Source organism: Bos indicus, chromosome 10 (genome assembly GCF_029378745.1).
Source record: "Bos indicus isolate NIAB-ARS_2022 breed Sahiwal x Tharparkar chromosome 10, NIAB-ARS_B.indTharparkar_mat_pri_1.0, whole genome shotgun sequence".
Taxonomy (NCBI): domain Eukaryota; kingdom Metazoa; phylum Chordata; class Mammalia; order Artiodactyla; family Bovidae; genus Bos; species Bos indicus.
In genome coordinates this window covers 77,125,795-77,150,247 of record NC_091769.1, presented here as the reverse complement: position 1 = coordinate 77,150,247, position 24,453 = coordinate 77,125,795, and the positions used below count along the sequence as shown (strand labels likewise).

The window sequence follows — 24,453 nt, the reverse complement described above, 5'->3', positions numbered from 1 at the left end:
ATGTTGGGAAAGACTGTTGAGAGTCCCTGAGACTGCAAGGAGATCTAATGAGTCCATCCTAAAGGAAATCAGTCCTGAATATTGGAAGGACTGATGCTGAAGCAAAAACTCTAATACTTTAGCCACCTGATGTGAAGAACTGACTCATTGGAAAAGACCCTGATGCTTGGAAAGATTGAAGGTGGGAGGAGAAGGGGACAACAGAGGATGAGATGGTTGGATGGCATCACCAACTTAACGAACAGGAATTTGAGTAAACTCTGGGCATTGGTGATGGACAGGGAGGCCTGGCATGCTGCAGTCCATGGGGTTGCAAAGAGTCAGACACAACTAAGCGACTGAACTGAACTGAATGCTAACAAGAGCAAATAAGTCCAAATATGCCTGCTAGTGTCTCTAAGTTCCAAGCCCACCCTTTTGTACTCTGCTTTGTGAGGTTGGAGCAAAGGTTCTGCAAACCACATTTCCAATTTGCCTGCTGCCTCTCTGTTGAGCTCCACCTAATAGACCCAAGAGAGGACTTGTTTGCCTCTCTGGTGGCAATTCCTGTGAGTCTCACTGCAGCCCCGTCTTCACCCTGGCAGCAGAGTTCCTTCCCATAGCAGCAGTGAAATGCAGCTTACAGTTTTTCCAACACTTAAAAAACCAGCCTCATTACATCACTTTAGAGACGCCAGCACCAACCAGCAGGCACCCTCTTTTCAAGCTCTTACGTTTCCAATCCTAAGGGCCCCTTCAAGGAAGTCACAGAAGCCAGCCCCAGCCAAGTGTCCCCTTTCCCTCAGAGGAGCTCTGAGTTTCAATTCCACAATTCCTTTTTAAGTTTCTGAGTTTTAAAAATATTGACATATGGACATTACCGTGTAAAGCACAGGAAGCTCAGCTTAGTGCTCTGTGATGACGTAGAGGAGTGGGATGGGGCAGCGGGGGGTAGGAGAGAGGTCCAAGAAGGAGGGGATATACGTATACACATATATACTCACTTCATTTTACAACAGAAACTAACACAACATTGTAAAGCCAATTTTAAAAATTCAACTTCCTCCTTTTATTCTCTCAGCAGTAGGGGTGTAAACTGCTTTCTATTGTTGCTACTATGAGAACTCAGAGTAGCAGTTCTCAGAGTGCGGTTTGTGGATCCCTGTGGAGGGTCCCTGAGGCCTTTCAGGGGATCCATGAGGTCGAAAATATTTTCAAAATAATCGGAAGACATTCTTTTCCTTTTTCTGTGTTGACATTTGCACTGATGGTGCCTAAGGCATAGTGAATAAGACTGTTGACCCTTTAGCATGAATAAAGGCAGTGCCACACTAACAGTCATTGTATTTTTTACCATTCTGTACTTTCAGGGGGAAAAAATCCAGTTTTACTTAAGAATCACACTTGACAAAGCAGTAAAATTAGTAACTTGATTAAATCATGATTCTTATGTTCAGATCCTTTAGTTGACTACGAATTGGCACTTGCCAAGAGCAGACTGGCGCAGCAGGTCTTTAGACAGTTAGACATTTTCAGGAACTCATTTCATGATCTTGCATCTCTCCATATCTAGAAAAGCACTAAATCCCTTCATGGTGACATCAGCTCCTCATGACTAGCAGAAAACATTTTGTAAAGTAAGTATTGACTGCACTGAACTCCCCCCTTCACCAAAATCTTATCTATTGACCTTCCCCCACTGCCTCTTTGGAGCAGTCTCTTAGAGCTATCTGAGGTGGGGTCTGCTTGGCTGTAGTCCTCACTTTGCCCAAAATAAAACTTCACTAACAACTCTCACATTGTGCATCTTTTTAGTCAACAACTTCAATGTTCTTATGATAACTGAAACATTTGTGCTGTAGAGTAAAATGTGATGTTAGGACTGTCTCAAAGAATAGCACTTGCACGATTGTTTGAGTTAGCGGAACTAGCCGTATTTTTCATTGCACACCAATTTTACTTTCAGAAACAATGAACTGGCAAACTATGGTTACTCAGACTTGGACATTAAGCAGACTTTTCTCAAAAATGAACAAAGTAAGCCTGTCACTTCAAGGAAAACAACAGACAGTTTTTGTTGCCAATGACAAAATATGAGCTTCCAAACTAAATTTTAAAATTTGGAATATATGCATCTGCCATTGTGAGCCTGATAGTTTCCAATACTTTAAAAATTCTTCAGATGAGATTCGTGGTGATATTAACAAATGGGAACTTTTTTGAATGATGTATAATGAAATATGGCAACATTTGAAATATCTGCATCATGAAGTCGACTGACATTTTCCAATGACTGATGCATGTGATTCCTAAATGATGCATGAGGAAAAGATCCTTTCAAACTGCAAGACAGACCAATGGTTTTAATAGAACAGATTAACAAAATGTTTTTTAGATATAGTTTTAGATTCCACGACTTCCCTGGTGGCTCAGACGATAAAGCGTCTGTCTACAATGTGGGAGACCTGGGTTCGATCCCTGGGTCAGGAAGTTCCCTGGAGAAGGAAATGGCAACCCACTCCAGTACTCTTGCCTAGAAAATCCCATGGACGGAGGAGCCTGGTGTCCATGGGGTCGCAAAGAGTTGGACACGACTGAGCAACTTCGCTTTCACTTTCACTTTAGATTCCACATTGCAACCAATCTTTAAGAAACTACTATTTGTCTAGTTTTGCTGTAATATCAAAAAATATAATAATTATTATCTGAAAAGTCTATTAAAATATCCTCCCTTTTCAAACTACATATCTATATAGTTAGATATAGATTTTCTTCACAGAGTTTGACCAAAACAACATATAATAGACTGAATGCAGAAACAGATACAAGTATCCAGCTGACTTCTATTAAGCCAGATATGAAAAAGATTTGCAAAAATGTTAAATAATGCCACTCTCCCCACTAAATTTTTATATAGTTGTTGTTCATGCTGCTGCTGCTAAGTCGCTTCAGTCGTGTCCAACTCTGTGCAACCCCATAGACGGCAGCCCGCCAGGCTCCCCCGTCCCTGGGATTCTCCAGGCAAGAACACTGGAGTGGGTTGCCATTTCCTTCTCCAATGCAGGAAAGTGAAAAGTAAAAGTGAATTCGCTCAGTCGTGTCTGACTTTTAGCGACCCCATGGACGGCAGCCTACCAGGCTCCTCCATCCATGGGATTTTCCAGGCAAGAGTACTGGAGTGGGGTGCCATCACCAAAAATATGTTATTTCTGTTAACATGCAATGAGTTGGAAAGTGAAAGTGAAAGTCCCTCAGTCATGTCCAATTCTTTGTGACCCCATGGACTGCAGCATGCCAGGCTTCCCTGTCCATCACCAATTCCCGGAGCCTACTCAAACTCATGTCCATTGAGTCGGTGATGCCATCCAACCACCTCATCCTCTGTCATCCCCTTCTCCTCCTGCCTTCAATTTTTCCCAGCATCAGGGTCTTTTCCAGTGAGTCACTTTTTGCATCAGGTGGCCAAAATATTGGGAGTTTCAGCTTCAGCATCAGTCCTTCCAAAGAATAGTCAGGACTAATTTCCTTTAGGATTACCTGGTTGGATCTCCTTGCAGTCCAGGGACTCTCAAGAGTCTTCTCCAATACCATAGGTCAAAAACATCAGTTCTTCAGTGCTCAAGTTTCTTTATAGTCCAACTCTTACATCCATACCTGACTACTGGAAAAACCATAGCTTTGACTAGATGGAATTTTGTTGGCAAAGTGATGTCTCTGCTTTTTAATATGCTGTCTAGGTTGGTCATAGATTTTCTTCCAAGGAGTGGGTAGCCGTCCTCTTCTCCAGGGGATCTTCCCAACCCAGAGATCAAACCCAGGTCTCCTGCATTGCAGGCAGATTCTTTACCATTTGAGCCAGATGTTTTTATTTTCAACTTTATTGAGATATAATTGACATACATTGCAAGTTTAAGGGGTAGAATGCAATGATTTGATATACATATATCTTGCAAAATGATTATCACAATAAGGTTAATTAACACATCATCACCTCACATACTCACCATTGTGTGTGTGTGTGTGTGTGTGTGTGGTGCAAACTTTTAAGATCTACTTTCTCAGCAACTTTCAAGTATAGAAAACATCATTGTTAGCTGAAGTCACTACACTACACATTAGACCTCCAGAACATATTCATCTTACAACTAGAAGTTTATACCCTATATCCATCTTTTCCCTACACAGTTTCCCCACTTACCTTGCCTGTTATTTTTAAATTTTTTTAAAAAATAAATGTTGTAGAAAAGTTCTCAGTTTTATTTTCTAACATTGGTGATAAATGTGAATGCTGAATATGGAAGTTGCTTAGTAGTATCCGACTCTTTGAGACCCCATGGACTATACAGCCCATGGAATTCTCCAGGCCAGAAAACTGAAGTGGGATTCTTTACCAAGTGAGCTTACTGGTGATAAATACCACTGGCTTTAGCCAACATATGAGTTCCTTGGGGTCCTCAGTGAGTTTGTAAAACTATTTTAAAAACTCCTGAAACTAAAAAGTTTGGGAACTGCTGCCTTAAAGTTCTTTTTAAATCTGTTTAGGTACCTACTTATTAATACCTCATTAACAAATATTTATATTAAATTCTCTCTGTTAAAATAACTTTTGTAGTTTCTGCCTCCTGACTGGACCCTGACAGATATATAAATATATTTTAAAAGTATAACATAATCTTACTGAAGTGAGGGGGGAAAAATTAATCCAAAGAATTTTTGAGCACATTCTGATTATATACACTCAATCTAGTGAAAACAAAATCTTAAACTTTTTTTTAGTTTATTTTCTATAGTATTATATCTTCTAGTTGTACAGCAAAATTCTCAAACAATGGGCAAATGAACATATATGTCAATGTTGTTGGGAGCCAGGATTCTTACCACAGAGAAGTGTTCTCACCATGGAGATACATTTATGGGATGCACTGGATTGGAATTGAATGTGTTACATGAATTCATGACTTCTAAAATCCAAACACACATACTTCCACAACTGCCACCATTACCATTGCTGTCAAGGTACAAAACACTTTGCTGCTGCTGCTGCTGCTGCTGCTGCTACTGCTGCTGCTAAGTCGCTTCAGTCGTGTCCGACTCTGTGCGACCCCATAGACGGCAGCCCACCAGTCTCTGCTGTCCCTGGGATTCTCCAGGCAAGAACACTGGAGTGGGTTGCCATTTCCTTCTCCAATGCATGAAAGTGAAAAGTAAAAGTGAAGTCGCTCAGCCGTGTCCGACTCCCAGTGACACCACGGACTGCAGCCCACCAGACTCCTCCGTCCATGGGACCCTCCAGGCAAGAGTACTGGAGTGGGTTGCCATTGCCTTCTCCACTAAACACTTTATCACCCCATAAAGTCCTTCTTGTGTCCCTTTGCAGTTATGTATATCCTGCATGGTTGAATTTCTTGAATCTATGAGTCAAAATTAAAAATTTTTTTCACCCATTATTTTTTCAAAAATATTTTCCACTTGTCTCCTTGTTTTATTATTTTTTAATTTATTAGTTATTTTACTTTCTCGGCTGTGTGGGGTCTTTGTTGCTGCCTGAGGGATTTCTCTGGTTGTGGTGCGTGGGCTTCTCATTGTGGTGGCCTCTCCCCGGTGTGTGAGCGTAGAAAGTAGCTGCGTCACACGGGCTCTAGAGCGTGGGCTCAGTAGTTCTGACACACAGGCTTAGTTGCCCCGAGGCACGTGAGCTCTTCCTGAATAACGGCTCAAACCTGTGTCCCCTGCATTAGCAGGTGGATTCTTAACCGCTGGATCATCAAGGAAGTCCCTCCCCTTGTTTTGTTACTATCAACCTATGTAAGTCAGACTTTGTGATGTTTTTCCATGGGTCATTGAAACTTTGTTCATTTTTGTTCATTCTTTTTCCTTGGTGTGCTTCAGTTTCAATAGTTTCTATTGCTGTGTTTTTAATTTCACTAATATTTTTCCTTTGCGGTGTCTAATTTTTCATTTCAGATGTTGTATTTTTTACTTCTAAAAGTTCCATTTGATTTCTTTTTATAGTTTCTATTTCTCTCTTGGTTATGTTTTCCTTCAAATCCTTTAGCATACGTATAATGCTTTAAAAGGGTCTCACCTGCTAATTGCCTCATATCTCTCATTTTTTGACTTCTCTCTCTCTCTTTTTTGTATGTCAAGTAACTGCTTTAAGAAATGCGGGACATTGTAAATGTTACACCATTGAGGGACCGATTTTTTTTTTTCTTCCTTCAAAGAGTTTTGAATTTTGTTCTGGTGGTCAAAGTCTTTTACAGATCATTATGAGTTTGCAAGCTTTGTTGGGGCTGATCTTGAGTGACTTTTACTGCAGGGCTATTTGGGTCTCATTCCCAAGGTCTTGCTTTTCTAAGGTCTTTACAGAATATTCCAGATGTTCAGAGTGGTCTCTTTATTCTAGCTGATTAGAGCTCAGCAACTCCAACCATGTACAAGCTTCTGGAGGCGTTCAGTCTGCAGCTCCCCAGTACTTGTTCTTTCCCCTGTAGTTTCTTTTTTCCCAAAATCATGAAAACTCTGCATGTGTCCTAGGATTCAGCCAAATCCTTTTAAGAACTCCGGCAAAGCTTTCTGCAGTTCTTCCTCTGAGTGGTGCTCTTCTTCCTGGTTCTCTGTCTGGCAAATTCCAACTGACTCAGCCTCCCCTGGTCTTTGTCTCCTCCACTCAGTAAGATTCGATTCCTACGTCCTGCTTGTTTCCATCCCTGCACTGTGGTCTGGAATGTGCTTCTAGGCAAGATGCAGAAGCAATCTAGGGATCACCTCATTTTGCTTCCATTCTCTCGGCAAATGTCTGAAATTTGTGAAAACAGTAGTTTCATACACTTTGTCTAGTTTTCTAAATGTTTACCGTTGGAGAGCTGGTCCAATATTTGCCTGCTTGGTTTTTGATCAAGTGAATTGACAGGTACACTTTCTCCACTTCTAAGCAGTTCCACCTGCTCCTCTTTCTCCGTATGTACATAAATGAAAATAAATGCTTAAAACCAAAGGTCCTGGATTTTAGTCCTTTGGAACCAGTCCGGCTGGTATGTGAGCCCTGTTCTATCTAAGCCCCATAAAAGAAATTCTCTGAGGATTACCATAGAGCTAATCATAAACTCTGGTGCTAAAGGATATATCCTTCAGACACTTCCAAAAGATTAGATGGCACCACTGTATTTTTTTAGCATCCATAAATAAAGTTTTATTGGCACATAACCTTGCTCATCCATTTACATATTTGTCTCTGGATGATTTCATGCTACAACAGCGGAGTTGAGTAGTTGCAACGAGCTGTATATGGCCTGCACAACCTAAATTATTTACCATCTGATCCTTCATAGAAAAAGTTTGCTGATTCCTAATCTGGAGTATAGGTGGAGGCTAGCAGTCCATAGCATAAGATTGTACCAAATAACAGGGGTCTGGATGATACCATCAAGAAAGCTGGTTAGACTTCAATAGGAGGGTCATGACCCAGGAGGAATTCAGAGCCTAAGGGGGGAGGACCAAGCAAAGACACCTGGGAAGGAATGATGGGGAGGAGAGCTCGGGCGGAGAGGGGGGTGAGGCACAGAACAAGACAAAGTGTTCTGTATTCACAAAGTATTTTTTTATCAAAATACACTTTTTTTTTTCATAAACAGGTATAAAATAGAATAGAAAAAGAAAGGTAAAAGATACACCAAAAGGTTAACAATAATTATCTTAGAGAAATGAAATTTTGAATGTTTTTTTCTTTTTGCTTTTCTAGAGTTTCTAAATTTTTAAATAATGAAAAGGGTGCATATGTTTGTGCACCCTCCCACATGATGACGTTTCACTGTGTGTTTTTAAGGTCATGGGAGTAACTGACGTTGAGGATACTCAGCCCTCCTGGGTGATGGCCAAGCTCTGCCCTTACTCAACAGAAGAACGGGCCTATTGAATTCTCACACCCTTCTTACCCTCTTCTCCCCAAACAAAAGATTATTTGAAGAGTTTCCTTATTCTCTAAGCAAATGACATCAACTCCAAAAAACCTTTTTCTCAGAAGGGTTTCCAGGACATTCTGATAAAGCTAAATCTCCTACAGGTGTGGAGTCCAGGATCCAGGAGAAAGAGGAGATGCTGCCAGGTTCCTCATGGGCATCCGCATGACTGTGCACTAGGTTCCTGGGCATTCTCTCAGGCACAGCTGGGAGCTGTGTGCTGTGCCTGGGCATTGCCCTCAGCACAGCTAAGGGCAGAGGAGAGGACAGAGCTTCTGCCAGTGGGGCTCACAGGGCCTGCACTCCAAGTCCTACATTCCCAAAGACAAAACAAGAAATCTGCTCCTCAAAACTCCAGGCCAGGAACTCTGGAGACATTAGCATGTTCTGGCAAGCGGCCAGATGGCTAATAGATAGCAGGTAATTCAGGAAACAATTAGAAGCCTGCACCCACACAGATCAGTTGCAAAAAAATGACCTCTGTCATTCAGGATATGGCCCTGAAAGTAAAGAACCCTTTCTTCTTTCACTTTCGGGGGTTGGGGAAATGTCACATCTCTCTTCTTTGATGCGGTGACAATTTAACAAGTGCTGAGTCTCCAATAGGCACTTCTGCCCCGCTAAGCACAGGGTGGGGAGACCCAGCAGGTCCGCTCCCACGAGGCCTGGTGCCCAGGCGGAGGGACGCAATCCCTCCAGTGCCGGCCACAAGGTAGAAGGCCCTCACCAGCTTTCTTTTTCACCGTTTACTGCCTGTGTCTCCAGTCTTCTGGCCCTCCTTGCCCACACTTCTGCCCTGACATGCTCCTTTCAGAGTCCATGCCTGGCTTCGGAGGGAGGTCTTTCTAGCCCTGTTTTCGCCTTCCCAAGTCAGTACATTGCGCTCCCCCAGCTGGCCCCCTCCCTCTACATAAATATACACACACACTTGTTTGATTTGGGGAGTCAGGGGAGGGAGCAAGATTCAGAAAGAAAAGCTTCTGTTTACTTATGAGGAATGCAAGTGTATTCACTGTCACAGATTTTATCTTTTGTGTATCATTTGTTTCATTATCATTTGATGTATCTTTGTTGCTTTCAAAACTATTTTTTCTTCAGAACTTTATCCTTTTCTCCAGCAAGATGTACAGAATTTGAATGTAAACAGGAATGCAATGACAGATTGAGGCGTTCTCATTTTCTCTTAAGTAGATGGAAACCGCTAATAATTCTCTTCTTATATATTATGTAAAATCAGTCAGACTTTGCCTGTCTCTACATTCGGCCCCTATTTTTCTCTCATAAAATCAACAGTAATAACAATAATATTAATAACAGTACCTATTGCAGTTTCAGCTTCAACATCAGTCCTTCCAATGAACACCCAGGACTGATTTCCTTTAGGATGGACTGGTTGGATCTCCGTGCAGTCCAAGGGACTCTCAAGAGTCTTCTCCAACACCACAGTTCAAAAGCACCAATTCTTTGCCGCTCAGCTTTCTTTATAGTCCAACTCTCACATCCATACATGACTACTGGAAAAACCATAGCCTTGACTAGACAGACCTTTGTTGACAAAGTAATGTCTCTGCTTTTTACTATGCAGTCTAGATTGGTCATAACTTTCCTTCCAAGAAGTATGTGGCTTTTAATTTCATGGCTGCAGTCAGCATCTGCAGTGATTTTGGAGCCCCCAAAAATAAAGTCAGCCACTGTTTCTACTGTTTCCCCATCTATTTCCCATGAAGTGATGGGACCAGATGCCATGATCTTACTTTTCTGAATGTTGAGTTTTAAGCCAACTTTTTCACTCTCCTATTTCACTTTCATCAAGAGGCTCTAGTTCTTCTTCACTTTCTGCCATAAGGGTGATGTCATCTGCATATCTGAGGTTATTGATATTTCTCCCAGCAATCTTGATTCCAGCTTGTGCTTCATCCAGCCCAGCGTTTCTCATGATGTATGCTGCATAGAAGTTAAATAAGCAGGGTGACAATATACAACCTTGATGTACTCCTTTTCCTGTTTGGAACCAGTCTGCTGTTCCATGTCCAGTTCTAACTGTTACTTCTTGACCTACATACAGGTTTCTCAACAGGCAGGTCAGGTGGTCTGGTATTCCCATCTCTTTCAGAATTTTCCACAGTTTATTGTGATCCACATAGTCAAAGGCCTTGGCATAGTCAATAAAGCAGAAATAGATATTTTTCTGGAACTCTCTTGCTTTTTTGATGATCCAGCAAATGTTGGCAATTTGATCTCTGGTTCCTCTGCCTTTTCTAAAACCAGCTTGAACATCTGGAAGTTTTCACTGGAAGGACTGATGTTGAAGCTGAAACTCCAATATTTTGGCCACCTGATGAGAAGAGCTTACTCATTTGAAAAGACCCTAATGTTGGGAAAGATTGAAGGCAGGAGGAGAAGGGGACAACAGAGGATGAGAGGGTTAGATGGCATCACCGACTCAATGGACATGAGTCTGGGTAAACTCCAGGAGTTGGTGATAGACAGGGAGGCCTGGCGTGCTGTGGTTCATGGGGTCCCAAAGAGTCGGACATGACTGAGCGACTGAACTGAACTGAACAATGTTTTGAGCACTAAGATGTGCTGGAGTGTGCTAAGTACTTGTATGCATTGCCTTATTTAACCCTTTCCACAGTCCTGTTTTATTATCCCCATTGTATAGATGAGAAAATAGAGGACTGCATGGAGACATTCAATAACTGTCCGGAGTTTTTTTTTTTTAAGATAGAGACAGCAAAGACTATGACATTCAAATCCCTGCCTGTCAGATTCCAAAGTCCTGCCCTCTGTCACCTACATCCTAACTCCTTTAAGGAAGCAGCAGGTGAGAGTCCTGGGCCCTGGGAATTGGGCTAAAAGGGATGGTAATCTGCAGAGGAGGGAGCTGAGAACCCATGACTGATGCCATAGCATCCAAAATTGTCCATCATGCTTGGAGTTTGCCCAGTGCTCCACACGCATCATCTCATTTGACGCTGACTGTAGTCCCATGAGTCGGGCATTATTTTTCACCAACCTCTGCCACCCCATGCTACACATATGATTTAAACTGAGGGTCAGAGGAGAAGTGATTTGTTTAAGGCCACAAAGCTGATAAGTGGAGGTAGAATGTGGTTTTGAATTCTCAAACCTACACTTAGCTTACTATACCCTCTGTCTTTCAGCAACCCTTGAGTTAGGCCTTTTAAAACAACATGAGGAATGGAGCCCGGCTCCTTGGCTCTTTGCTTATTCAGTGGCCAACAGTTTGAAAACTATGCTGAGCAGATAAAAGTATGAGCTCTGGAATCAAATTCCCAGAGTCTGAATCCCAGCTCTTTCACTTACAACTTACATGACTTTGGCAAGCCACTGCACTTCAGTTACCTCATCTAATAAGAAGAGCACCCACTTTGAAGGTCACTATGAATGAGGTATGTGAAAGGAGCTTAGGATCATGCTTGGCATGAAGAAAACTATCAATAAATGGCAGTTATTCTTGCTACTTAGCCATTTTGCTTAGCACCCAATAGCTATATTGACAGAGAAATTTTCAGCTAATATACGTTACATTTGCCTGCCAAAGGCAAGCCCTCCAGACTTCTCTGCCACAGTTTGAGTTCTTCCCAAGAGCAGACTCTGGGGCAAAGATTCAAGTTGCAAGTAGTTGATGGGAGTGGTGATTCCAGAAAATTCTTTGAGAGAGTAGAGAAAGTGAGACAAGAAAGGAAACAAGTCAACAAAGGGAGTTAGTGAGCTGCTCACCACTGGTTGGGGGGAGGGGGGCTCTATCCGACTGGGCTCCCCTGAGGACCCAGGTACACAGACCCCAAGGGTAAAGGTTGCTCCTGGGGCGTTCGGTCCCTGTCGACCTCAGGGCTAAGCATGCCCCAAGTGCCAGGGCATACCTGCAGGCAACAAGCAACAGAAAGCTGTTGTAAGTGAGGAACACATTATAGATGACCCTGGAACAGGCCAGGAACATATGGGTGGGGCCGTACTTATCAGCTTTACTGTAATCGCTCAGCGTTGCTAATACTCTTGGGGTATTTTTTTTTTTCCCCTCAAATACATTTGCCAAACAATCCCTTTGTTTGCTCTGGATCTAATTTTGAAAAGCAAAGTTTCCTCTTTGAACTACAAGTGCCTGCTTTGAAGTGTCTTTAGAAATTCTAGATAATCAAGGCCCCCTTAAAGCTTCCATACTCACGACAGTCCAGCTCATGTCTGCACACTGTGCCTTCTAATTTACAAAATACTTTTGCATATATGATCTCATTAATCCTCACAGTAAGCAGTGAGGTAGATGATAGCCCTCCGAAGCAATCCCAGAGTTGTCAATCCTCCTACCAGGGATTAGAAACAGGTTAGTGGTTTCAGCTGATACACAATTCCGAGACCCTGAGGCAAGCTTCATAGCATCTCTTCTCTACCTGAATAGTCCCCAGTGGACCTAAAAGGTCCACTCTTCTCAGGCTTGAAAACTTTTAAGAATGTTGATGCTTTGAAAATAATAAGGCAACCCAGTTGCTCTATTCACTTTTCTGAGTACATATATAACAAGATGTTAGAAATTTTGAAGGCAGTAGAGCTCACATTCCAAGGAGAGGTTCAGACCATGGTTCAGGCTTTGGAAGAAAGGAAGCCAGAGAAAACCAGTTTACTATCGTACCCCTCATTCATAGTGACAAAACAGCCAGGAGCTTAGAAATGAAAAAAGAGCGTTTCTGGGCAAAGTTTTTGCTGTATTGTGAGTCCAGTCCCATCCCTGGGGGAGAGAAGGGAATATAGGGGCCTTGTCATAAGCTGAGAAAAATGGGGATCAATTTGTCCACTGAGCGAGCTTAATATGTGTCCCTCGAAGCTTAAGGCACCCTGTGCACAGGTACAGAAAATCTAAAGGACAAATGATGGGCTGACTATGGCTTTGATTGCAGAGTAGAGGGAAGGTCAAGGGGAGGAAGCTATGTCAGCTTGGGCTTCAAACCTAGCTTTCTGTGCTCAGCCTTGTGATCTAGAGCTGGGACTCTGCAAATCAGATTTCACCTTTGCCAACTGGCTCCAAATTCGCTCTTCCAATGGGAGACCCTAGAGGGAGACAGCACGGCTGGAGGAGTAAGAAGGGGCTTGTTCCTTCCTGCCTGGGTTTCACGATCCTATCCATGTCAGCCTAGTCTCCCCTCTTCACCCTGGCAGTGAAGGTGAATCCTGTAGCAAAATTTGTACGCAGTTTTTATGCAGGATGTGTATGCAGTTCACCATTTCCCCATCACTTACAGCCTCATCACACTCCCCCCTCCCAGGAGACACCGGGTTCCCACACCCTACCCACCCCCCCCAACTCTCCCCTCCCAAACCACCTGGACCCCTCTGTGGCTCAGAGATTCCAGCTCAGCTGAGCAGAACCTCCTCCTCAACATCTGATTTCAGGTTTCTAAGTTTTAACAGTTCCCACCTCTCCCCACACCTGGTCCTAGGGGTGGGGGCTGCTCTTGCCGTTGCTGACTCTGTGATACCTTAGTGCACTCTTTTTGCCTTTTCTGTTACCTAGTTAACAACTTTACACTTAGTTCCAATCATTAGATGACCCTCTCTGTTTAAATAACTGATATTTCTGTCTCTTTGCCAATCCCTGATACCCCTCTTAATGACAACTGGAGAACTTGAGTATCTCAGGGGACAGAGTTGGGTAGAGTCCATGAGGCCTCTGGGGAGAAATTCTGGGAAGATTTTCAGAGTAGTTTCTCTTTTTGAATCATGGAGCTCTGTGAAAGACTGATGAAAACAATGTATTTTCTTCTCTAGAAACTGTAAGTATCTGTCAACACACCCCCCACCTCCAACCCTCACACACAATCCTACACCCAGTTGTAGGGGTTGTGTGTGCTTGTGTGTGTGTGTGCTGAGTCACTTCAGTCGTGTCCAACTCTGCAACCCCATGGACTGTAGCCCACCAGGATCCTCTGTCCATGGGATTCTCCAGGCAAGAATACTGGAGTGGGTTGCCATTTCCTCCTCCAGGGGATCTTCCCGACCCAGAGATGGAACCTGGGTCTCCTGCATCGGTAGGCAGGGTCTTTACCACTAGCGCCCCCTTATAGGGGTTGTGTGTTCGTCACTCAGTTGTATCCGACTCTTTGCGACCCCATGTGGACCCCAGATCTCAGGTTCATAATTCCTGTGGTAGAATGCTGGCCAGGTTGAGTCTCTCTCATGGAGAAAATCCGGTTGGCTCTCAGAGGCTGTTGCCTCAGAAAAGTCGAACAAAAGGACCGTCAGTACTGGGTTGCCAAGGAGCTGTCCTAGATTTTCAAACTCCCTGAATTTGAGATAAATATCCCGACTGTGGACCTGCCAACCATCCCGGATCTGTAGTTCTTTTGCATCTGAAGCTTTAAAACTGTATCTTTTTCAGTAGCAATTATTTTACTTATGGGGGTTTAGCCAACAAGAATGAAGCATTCTGAGGCAGAGCCTTGTTTGGGGGCTCTGCTCCCTAGAGGCCCTGCCTGGCTGACCCAGCCAGCTGACCTGGCCAGGTCCCAGTAGCTCTCTGCCCTTCAGTGGCCTGCTACTGCGGAGACCTCCTGGAGAGAAAGGCAAGTCGCCACCTCCTGGGCGGCTCTATTATTGCATGTCAAGTTTCCAGAAAGCAATTGTTCAGTCACTCAGTCGTGTCGGACTCTTTGTGACCCCATGGACTGTAGCAGGTCAGGCTTCTCTGTCCTTCACTGTCTCCCAGAGTTTGCTCAAACTATGTCCATTGAGTTGGTGATGCCATCCAACCATCTCGTTCTCTGCCGCCCCTTCTCATTTTACCTTTAATTTTTCCCAGCATCAGGGTCTTTTCCAACGAGTTGCCTCTTGGTATCTGGTAGCCAAAGTATTGGAGCTTCAGCTTCAGCATCAGTCCTTCCAATGAATATTCATGGTTGGTTTCCTTTAAGATTGACTGGTTTGATCTTTTTGCTGTCCAAGAGACTCTCAAGAGTCCTTTCCAGCACCACAGTTCAAAAGCATTAATTCTTTGGCACTCAGCCTTAAAAAGCAATTGGTGGTGTTAAATTTCTAAGGACAACAACTTTCCTTTTACTGTGAGTTAGTTATCTGGGTATGTTTTATAGATAATTATGTCCTAGGCCATTAAAGGGGAGAACACAGAAAATGAGAAAAATTACTACCTTTGGGCCTCAGTTTTTCGTCTCTAAGACAAGGCTGGCTGTTATCTTAACGCTCAGAAGCCTGTCACTGGTTTTTCCTTTCTCCATTAAACTGCCTTGTTGAGCTTTCCACATTAGAAGGCAGTACCTCAGAGTGGAATAAAATTCTTCCCCACATCACTGACACAATTAGATAGCTACCACATACCCCTGCAAATCTGTCTTATGTATATTGCTTATTAGTTGAATGTTATCTTATAAGTTATCTAGACATTGGTCAAGATATAGACTGATTTTTTTTCTCCATTGATTAAGAAAGTCTCTTTTGTTTTATACATTCATTCATTCTGCAAAATGACTCATACATTCACCACATTTTTAGTGAGTGACTACTATTTTCCAGGCATTAGAGATGCAGCCACAGACAGACACGAATCTCTCCCTTGTGGAGATTCTCATCTCATGGAGAAGACAGACAACAAATACAACAAATGAAATATGTAGTGTGTCAACTGAAAAAGGATGTGGGTTAAGAGCAGTTGTTCGTTTGGCTTTGTTTTTTTTAAGTAGGAGAAATTACAGTGTATTTGTCTGTTGATGGGAATGCTCCTAATAAGGGATGATGATGATAGAGAGGAGAGGCAGGAGGGTTAGTGGCACAACGCCCTTGAGGAGGTGAGAGGGGATGGGATCCAGTGCAGAAGTGGAAAGGATGTATCAAAAACTGATTGAGCCCCTGTTGGGTGTCAGAACCTGGACCTCGGGTGTCAGAACCTGGACTGGTGCTAGAGACAACAGCAAAGAAAACGGACTACCTGGAGAATTCATCCCAGCCTTCCTGGAGATTTCATTCCAATTAGGGCAACTGACAATAAAAAGGCAAACTAATGAATGGATCCATGGTACCCATGGAGTGGGGTAAGTGCCGTATGACATAAGCACAATGGTCATGGAGGTCCCCTTTGAGATGTGAGAGTTAAGCTGAGTCCTAAAGCATGATAGGGGCTTCTCTGGTGGCTCGGTGGTAAAGAATCCTCCTGTAATGTGGGAGACATGGATTTGATCCCTGGGTCAGGAAGATACCCTGGAAAAGCAAATGCCAACCTAATCCCATATTCTTGCCTGGAGAATCCCATGTACAGAGGATCATGGTGGGCTACAGTCCATGGGGTCTCAAAGAGTCAGATACAACTTAGCGACTAAAAAAAACAACAAAGCATCATAGGGCACTATCCACACGAAAAATCTGAGGGACGAGGATTCCACACCGAAAAAAGAACACGTACAAGAGCTTGAGAGGGAAGAGCTTGGCCGTCTGTGCACTTGTAGGAGGTGAGGCCGCAGGAGGGTAATTATCAAGAATGAAGCCTGAGATCAGGTTACAGAGGTTGATTATTGATGGCTTTGTGAAAAGCCAATAAATTTTATGATCAAATTTATAGGTTACTCAAGGCTAGGAAGGAGAGATAACTGTTAAATGACATAATCAGAAATTAAAAAGAAAAGAAATTTCAATAGATGGTTTGTGACAAATTCCCGTGTCAGTTCTTGCACTGAGATTCCAAAAATCAAATGCAAAAAAATAGTAAAAAGATCAAGTGCACCACTAGCTCCTGTACAAAAGGATTTGGGGATCACAGAGAGTAAAACAGAGACCTGAGTGCAAGCTCTCTGGGGAATGCAATCAAAGAAGGGGAAGTGAGGGAGAAGGGAATTGATGCAGGAAGAAAAAGGAACTAAGACAGAGCTGTGTCTGGAGGTGGCCATGCCTCCAGTCTTCGGCTTGTACTGTCCAAGGAGACCAGAGAGTCACAGTCTGAAAGGTGACTCAGCAACAACCAAAAGGGGGAAGTGGGGTGTCAGCAGCTCTCCACTGCCACCCAGACCACTGGGCAAAGATTCTCCCCATGGACGTCTGCGGTCACCCATGTGTGAGTGCTGAGCACATTACCGTGTGGCCCCACCCACAATGTTACTCAGAGGCCTGAAGGCAGAAAGTGAGGCCATACAGAGTGGATCTGAGGTCAGCATGGTCAGCTGCACCTGTGGGAACTAGCTGGCACCCCACAGAACTGGACACAGCAGGAATAAGGGACAAGAGAGGCCCAAACCTTGGAAATGAGTCACAAGATTTGTGACATACACACACAAATGAGAAGGGACAATTCTCCTTTCACCATTTTGCAATTTTATCTCCATCTTTTTAGATTTTTCATGAATGTATGTGTCTAACTAAATCTCACTGGCAATGCTTTCAAGACGTTTAGGCCCTTAGAGGTAAAAGGTTCCCCACAAATACTGTCCCAAAAGCTATAATAATCCCTTCTTTAAAATCTCCCTAATTCAACAAAGGGATCTTTATTAAATACTATCTAAGTCTTTATAAAATGCTGCACTTACGTAAACTCCTTATTTCTGCTAATCCAAGGGCTACTGGGGAGGCGAGTACTGTGTTGGGGATACTATTTATCCCAAGTCAACCAAAGGCTTCAGACTTAAAATTCTGATTCATCTCCAAATGAGGTTACACATACAGTCTCAGAGGTACTCCGCAGCAACGCTGAAAGACGATGATGTTCATCACACAACTGAAACACATTGTCCCATTATCTAACTCAGACTGCCAATCATACATTATAAATTCATATATTTTAAAAGCCCTATAATTATCTTGTGAATAACTCAGTGCCTTTGGTGCTAAATTATACCAATTTATTAAATGAAAGTTTCTTTTTAAAAAAATCACAATTCTTGTGATTGTTTTGATATTTCTCCTTTTTTTTTAATATACCTGAAAAAAAAATGAAAGTGGCCCATGTCTTTCTTGTTCTCTAAGAGATCTTACCTGATCCTCACCCAGCTAGCTGAAAGCACTGCTGATGGAAGTTCCATTTTTCTCCCATTCCGATGGCTCGTTAGTCCTACCACATTTGTCTGCCCAGGAAAAAGCAAAGGAGAACTAGTTAGAGGGTGAGTGAGGAACTGTGCTCCTTTCCCCACCTCTGGAGGGGCTGTGAATACCACCCAAGGCACTCTGGTATTGCACTGGAGATTGGTTTCTTTTTCATCTCCTGAAGGGTTAGGAGCCCTTTATGTAACTATTTCTGTGGAAGGCCACTGCTCCCGGATATGCCTCTGTTGGATCCCCAAAGGGTTGTCTTCTCTTAGAGTTTCTTCAACCTATTCATTCTCCAGGCTGCTTCAAGTTCACACCTTAACGCTGCACACTCTCCTCATGGCACCCCTGCTCGATCTCTACTGGTGCCTTTCAGGAGGGCTTGCAGAAGTCGAGGGTCACTTATTTCTGCCCTCCAAGCCCTAAACTGGCTGGTTGCTGGCTGTGTTATGCCACTGTCCACCTCCTCAGTGGACTCCTGGGCCTCCTCTCCTTTCCCTTTGGGTTCTAAGTAAGGGCCTCACATAGTCAAAAAGGACAGCATGAGCTTGCAGAAATATCCACCATATATAGAATAATCACCATGATATTTGGGCCAAAGTGCCTCTCCTTAAAGAAGCAGAGACTTAGGCCAGACTTCAGTTTTATCCTTGCTAATATGACTGGTTGTCCCTAGCCTATGTGTACCTGGCCTTGTGTTGTTGTTGCTTAGCAGCTGAGTCATGTTCAATTCCTTTGTGACTCCATGAACTGTAGCCCACCAGGCTCCTCTGCTTATGGGATTTCCCAAGTAAGAATACTGGAGTGGCCTATGGGATTTCCTGGGTAAGAATGCTGGAATGAGTTGCCATTTCCTTCTCCAGGGGATCTTTCCAACCCAGGGGTTGAACCCGCATCTCCTTTGTTGGCAGGTGGATTCTTTACCACTTAGCCACCAGGAAAACCACTTATTTCTGATGTATGTGCTCCCCATTTGGCTTTCATTTCTTTTAACAATCCAGAAGCCTCTCTCTCCTCACCTAGCCATGTATCTCCATGTTAATCTTCCCTCTAAGCCTAACACTGGGGGTTAGAGAATAAAACAGGGATGAGAGGAACAGAAATGGTTCCAATAATCTGCTTTCCAGGAGACTGTTGAAAAACAAGATTCAAAAAAATGATGTGGAGGTGCAGGGGAGTCTTCCCAGTCCTAAAGGAAAGCCACAAGAAATGCAAGACGAGGCTCATTCCCCAGCCTCCCAGCATAGACCACACTCTGTCTCTGCTGTCAGGCTCGACTGGGACTTAACTTATTAACACCTATTTGGCCACCTCTCTGGGAACTTCTCTTCCAGCCCAAAGAAGCTAGAAATTACACCAAAACCTGGACCCAGACAGTGGCAACTTCTTCCATTCCAGTCATTCACAGAAGCCCAGCCTGGCCAGTGGCACTGTTCCTACCCAGTAGGGCTCCTCACTGGTGAGGCTCAAGCCTCCTGAGAAGTTCACAGAGATCCACAGCAGAACCCCACAGGGTGTCTGGGGTCCAGGGATTGAGCATGACTTGATGAAAAGGAATGGGGGTGGGAGGGGAGAGAGAGCACAGAAACTTCAGTCTAGGCATAGAAGAAAGTCTGTAGCCTCAACAAGTTTCGATCATTCTCCTAAGGTCCGTGGAGCGTGCACTCCATTAAGTTTCTACTTCTGAGACACATGCACCTTGTTGGGGAAATGCAACAAAGCCACAGAAGAGATTAACAGGAGTCAACCCCTGTTGATGCCCTTGTTCAGCCCCCGTTCATGCCATTGGAGAGGCACAGGCAATAGGGAAAGAGGGAGCCTGACGGTCAGAGCTGTGAGGACAGCGTTCATGAGGATGGGAGCTCGACTAGGCTCTGGACGGGAGGGGCAGCTGGCCAGGAGGACATTCTGAGTCCAAGAAAATAAAGAAATAATTTCATGGAAGTTCTTTCCACTGGATGAAAGCAAGCTCAAACTTTGAATATCATTCCCTATGTGCTTTCCCGGGCTTTCCAGGTGGCTCTAGAGGAAAAGAAGTAAAATGAAGTGAAAGCCACTCAGTCGTGTCTGACTCTTTGCAACCCATGGACTATACAGACCATGGAGTTCTCCAGGTCAGAATACTGGAGTGGGTAGCCTTCCTCTTCTCCAGGGGATCTTCCCAACCCAGGGATCAAACCCAGATCTCCTGCATTGCAGGTGATTCTTTACCAGCTGAGCCACAAGGGAAGCCCAAGAATATTGGAGTAGGTAGACTCTCCCTCCTCCAGCAGATCTTCTCAACCCAGGAATCAAACCAGGGTCTCCTGCATTGCAGGCAGATTCTTTACCAACTTAGCTGTTAGGGAAGACAATGGTAAAGAACCTGTCTGCCAATACAGAAAACATAGGAAATGCAGGTTTGATCCCTGGGTCCGGAAGATCCCCTGGAGAAGGGAATAGCAACCCACTCCAGTATTCTTGCCTGGAGAATCTCATGGACAAAGAAGCCTGGTAGGCTATAGTCCATGGGGTTACAAAGAGTCGGACACGACTGAAGTGACTTTACACACACACACACACACACACACACACACACACGTGCTTTCCCTCCGGACAGAGACAGAATCTCTTCTTACCCTTTATCCATTCCTCCAAGTACTCGACAAGGAATCAAAGCACTCAAGAGTCTGGTGGTAATAGAATACTATTACTACCAGCACTGACAGTAATACTAGTGGTCATGATTTTCATTTACTGAATGTTTTCTCTGCTCCAGGCGCTGTGTTCAATGCTTTACAAACATTAGTCTCATTTAATCTTTACAACCACTTTACCGTGTTAGTACTATTATTATCCCCCTTTTATAGTCAAGAAAATGAAAACTTGTAAATGTTCAATTATTTGTCCATATGAATAATAACTGGTAAAATCCCAGGCTGGAACCAAAACTTTAACTTCAGAGCTCTAACATCTAACTACTGTGCACATTATCCCACGGTCCTTAAGTATTTCTTTGCCCAATTAGACAATGGAAGCTACATTTCTACAAGATGGATTTACTCATCTGTTCTTCTTGAATTAGGGAGGCCCAGTTCAAGTCTTATCATCTCTCTGAGACCTCTCCCAACCCCTCAAGGCCTCACAGATGACCCTTTTCCTGAAATCTCATAGCACGTAGAACGTGTGTCGCTGACAGCATTTCATCATCCACGGTCTCAGGTCATTATCTCATTCAAGTGGCAACAGCTTGTCTCTCCAACAAGGCTGCAAATAACCTCAGGTAAGGACATGCCTTACTTCTCAAGCTGATAGAAACACTTGGCAAATTGGACGAATAACTCCTCCTCCAGGTCCTTCCTGTTGGCACAAGGGCAAGCCTGCAGCACGCCCTCCAAAGGGCCCTGCTCCAGACTTCAAGGTAGGGGTGCTGGCCCCTGAGGTATCTTGGCTGGCTGCCCTCCTCCCTACACCTCTCCTTCCTTGCCCTCATCAATATCTTCACTCACTGCCCATTGTCACCTGGCAAACAGAAGTCTGACAGCCCTCTGCCACCTTCCTGATGGACTGTCTAGCTCTTTTCTATCCAGAGAGGTCACGGCAGCCTATTCCCTGGCCCTCCCCCGGGACTCCTACCTGGGCAAGAAGTGGCTCCCAGCGGTGCTGCCCTGGAATGTCGCTGAGTAGCATCTGCGTCCCCACCCCCTCGGTACTTTCTCCGTAAAATGCCATCTCTGAGGAGGAATCAATCCATGCTGTAATCATTGTCAAGGGGGGCCTGGGAGCTGATTGATGGGTCTAGTTGTTTTATTATTAGCCAGTGTAAGTTAAGTAAGTCAATCAATAAACTTTATAGGTCTCCCCAGATGGCTCTAGGGGTGAAACCCAGCTGCTCTCCCCTCAATAGATTCAGACCCTTGCCTAAATAAAAAGCAATACTCACCTAGAGAAGCAGTTTGATTTCCTTTCAAGAGAATCTCTTAGTGCCCTTGAGCCTGTCCTGACTTAAATCAATAACCTTAACAGCTTCCAAGAAGAAATCAGTTGCCTTTGGAGCATCTCTGTGCACTACCCACTCTCCCCAGCACATGACAATGTAAGATTCCAGGACTGAACCAGGCAGAGTGGTGAGCACTAAGACCTCTGCCTGTCCCGATCCTGGGCACTGGGCCCTCCTCCCAGCCCTGCAGGCCAGACCTCTCCCCTCCGTTCACCATTCTCTTCTCCTGTCCCACTGTCCCAGACCTCTCCCCATCCAAGACCCACCCCCCATAAACCCACCCTGCTCTGCATCCCTGGGCTCAGAAGCCTGCATGAACAGGCTGATTCCCAAGGAGCTGGTCCTCCTTGTCATTTTCATGGGGATGTGATAATCCCTCCATGTGGCACTTTTGTGTCTTTACAAGTGTATCTAGGAAGCGGAGTGAAGATGGCAGTGATGATAACATATGCAATGGTAGGACCACATGGAGTGACTACTGCGTAAGACTTTCAGGTCTTGGGTGGGGGAGTCCATCTCAGAGAAAGTCAGCATCTCTGTCCACCTAGGGCCCTGCCTGGCCCTGTCTGCCAGGACTGGTTTAGGGGTCAGCCTCATTGCCTTAACTGTGTCCCTTCATCAGACTGGTGAGTCTCCACTTCCCCATCCTGCAGGGACAACACACTGGAGCCAGCAGGGAAATGGTCTGTCTACCGGCCAGGAGGCAGCAGGAAAGTAAAGGGCCCTCCACACCTCTACCCACCGTCAGGGCACTATGCCTGTGAAAGCCCCCAGGCTGCCCATCTGGAATGGTGGCTAGAAGTTTTCATTCTTAAGTGGGAAGAAGACCCACCACTCCTCAGCCATGGGATCAAACTTTTAAATACTGGGATTTCCATGGATGCTCCAAAGCCCATTCCGTGCTGCCAAGACAGATTCTTCAATCAGGCCATTAAATAGTCAAGATCGGGTTTTGTTAAAACCATCCCTATGTTGGAAAAAGCTTTAAATATTAATAAAATGTTGAATCTTTGTCCTGAAGAGATGCAAGAGTTCCTGCAGCCCAGAGGCCATCTCCACCTGAGAGACTAAGCAGACCTCAGAGCAATGGTGTGTTAACATTGTGGGCAGATCATTTCTAACAACCCCCTATTCCACGTGACAACTTTGAACAACAATCGGGAAATGAAACAAATGATAATAATGGCCAGAAAAGATTTGTCAGAGATTCATAAAGATCCCACTTCACAACCAGTTTCAGAAGTTATAATGCTGTCCATCTATTTGTTTGTTTAGAATCTACTTTAGCTGCTTTCCAATGGTCTCCACAGTCAAAAAATTCAGCTAAAACATCTTCATCAGAAAACTCACCATAGATTTCTGTTATAGTTGCTAAACTTCTGAAGGTTTTCTTCTGTAAAAAATTTACAGGAAAAGGCTGAGTGACAGTAAATATTGGAACTATTCACTGTGTCTCTTTAGAACAAGCATCCAGCTCTCGATGAAAACAATCAAGGCACTTAGACATTGTTCTTTTGAGTTCTTCTAACATAGTCACATGGACAGCAAGATGGAACTATCTTGTATTCTGCTTCATCATGTTCATAATCATTTGCTACATTGTTTATTTTGACTCTATTGTTTAAACACAGGAATATGTAATTCCACAGAGTTTGGAAGTAAAGTGTTTTCAAATCATTAGATACTTATTCTGGAAACAAATACTTGAAGGTGATTCCATGTGAGTTAGGGGTTAATTCTCAAATTAATGTCCATGTAGAGCACAATATTCATCAATAGATAAGTTATATAAATGTGTTAATTTGAAGCATATAGCTATAGATAGACAGAGATATATTTAAAACTCAACAACTGAAGCAATTATTTAGAACTTAGACCAACAGAAGTGTTTTTTTTCAAGGAGGATATTTTTATCACTAACATTGTTCAGGATTGCCAACACATGTTGATAATAGAAAGCAGACTGAATTTGTTTGTTTTGTTATTGTTTAAAGTGTGCTACAAGGTATCCCTTATTGCCTGTACACGGGATGGATGGATCCCGCTGTCTGTTCCACCCCAGTGCCCCACTGCTCAGATGAGCGCCAGGGGTAATTGCAGCCCCTGACCATTAGCAGATCAACCTATGAATCTTGCCTTCAAAATCTTACAAGGAAAGGATGGGTGAGAGAACTCACAAAGTAGAGGCCTACAACCAGGATATAAACCTGTTTTCCCCCAGTCTATAATGTTAAAAACAAACAAACAAACATAAAAACAAAACCTAAGGTCTCTCTGGTCAAAGATATGCTTTTTCCAATAGTCATTTGCAGATATGAGAGTTGGACCATAAGGAAGGCTGAGTGCTGAAAAATTGATACTTTCAAATTGTGGTGCTGGAGAAGACTCTTGAGAGTCCCTTGGTCAGCAAGGAGAGCAAAGCAGTCAATTCTAAAGGAAATCAACCCAGAATATTCATTGAACGGACTGATGCTGAAGCTGAAGTCCCAATACTTTGGC

The 24,453-nt window shown here is 43.8% G+C and overlaps 1 long non-coding RNA gene across 1 annotated transcript in view; it reads right to left on the bottom strand.

Moving 5' to 3' along the window:
- Positions 1 to 24,453, bottom strand: part of LOC139185335 (uncharacterized) — a 128,227-nt gene that overhangs the window by 41,872 nt on the left and 61,902 nt on the right. The window contains exon 4 of the long non-coding RNA XR_011568961.1: positions 17,925 to 18,013. This is a non-coding gene — a long non-coding RNA (uncharacterized lncRNA). The remainder of the gene's footprint in view (positions 1 to 17,924; positions 18,014 to 24,453) is intronic.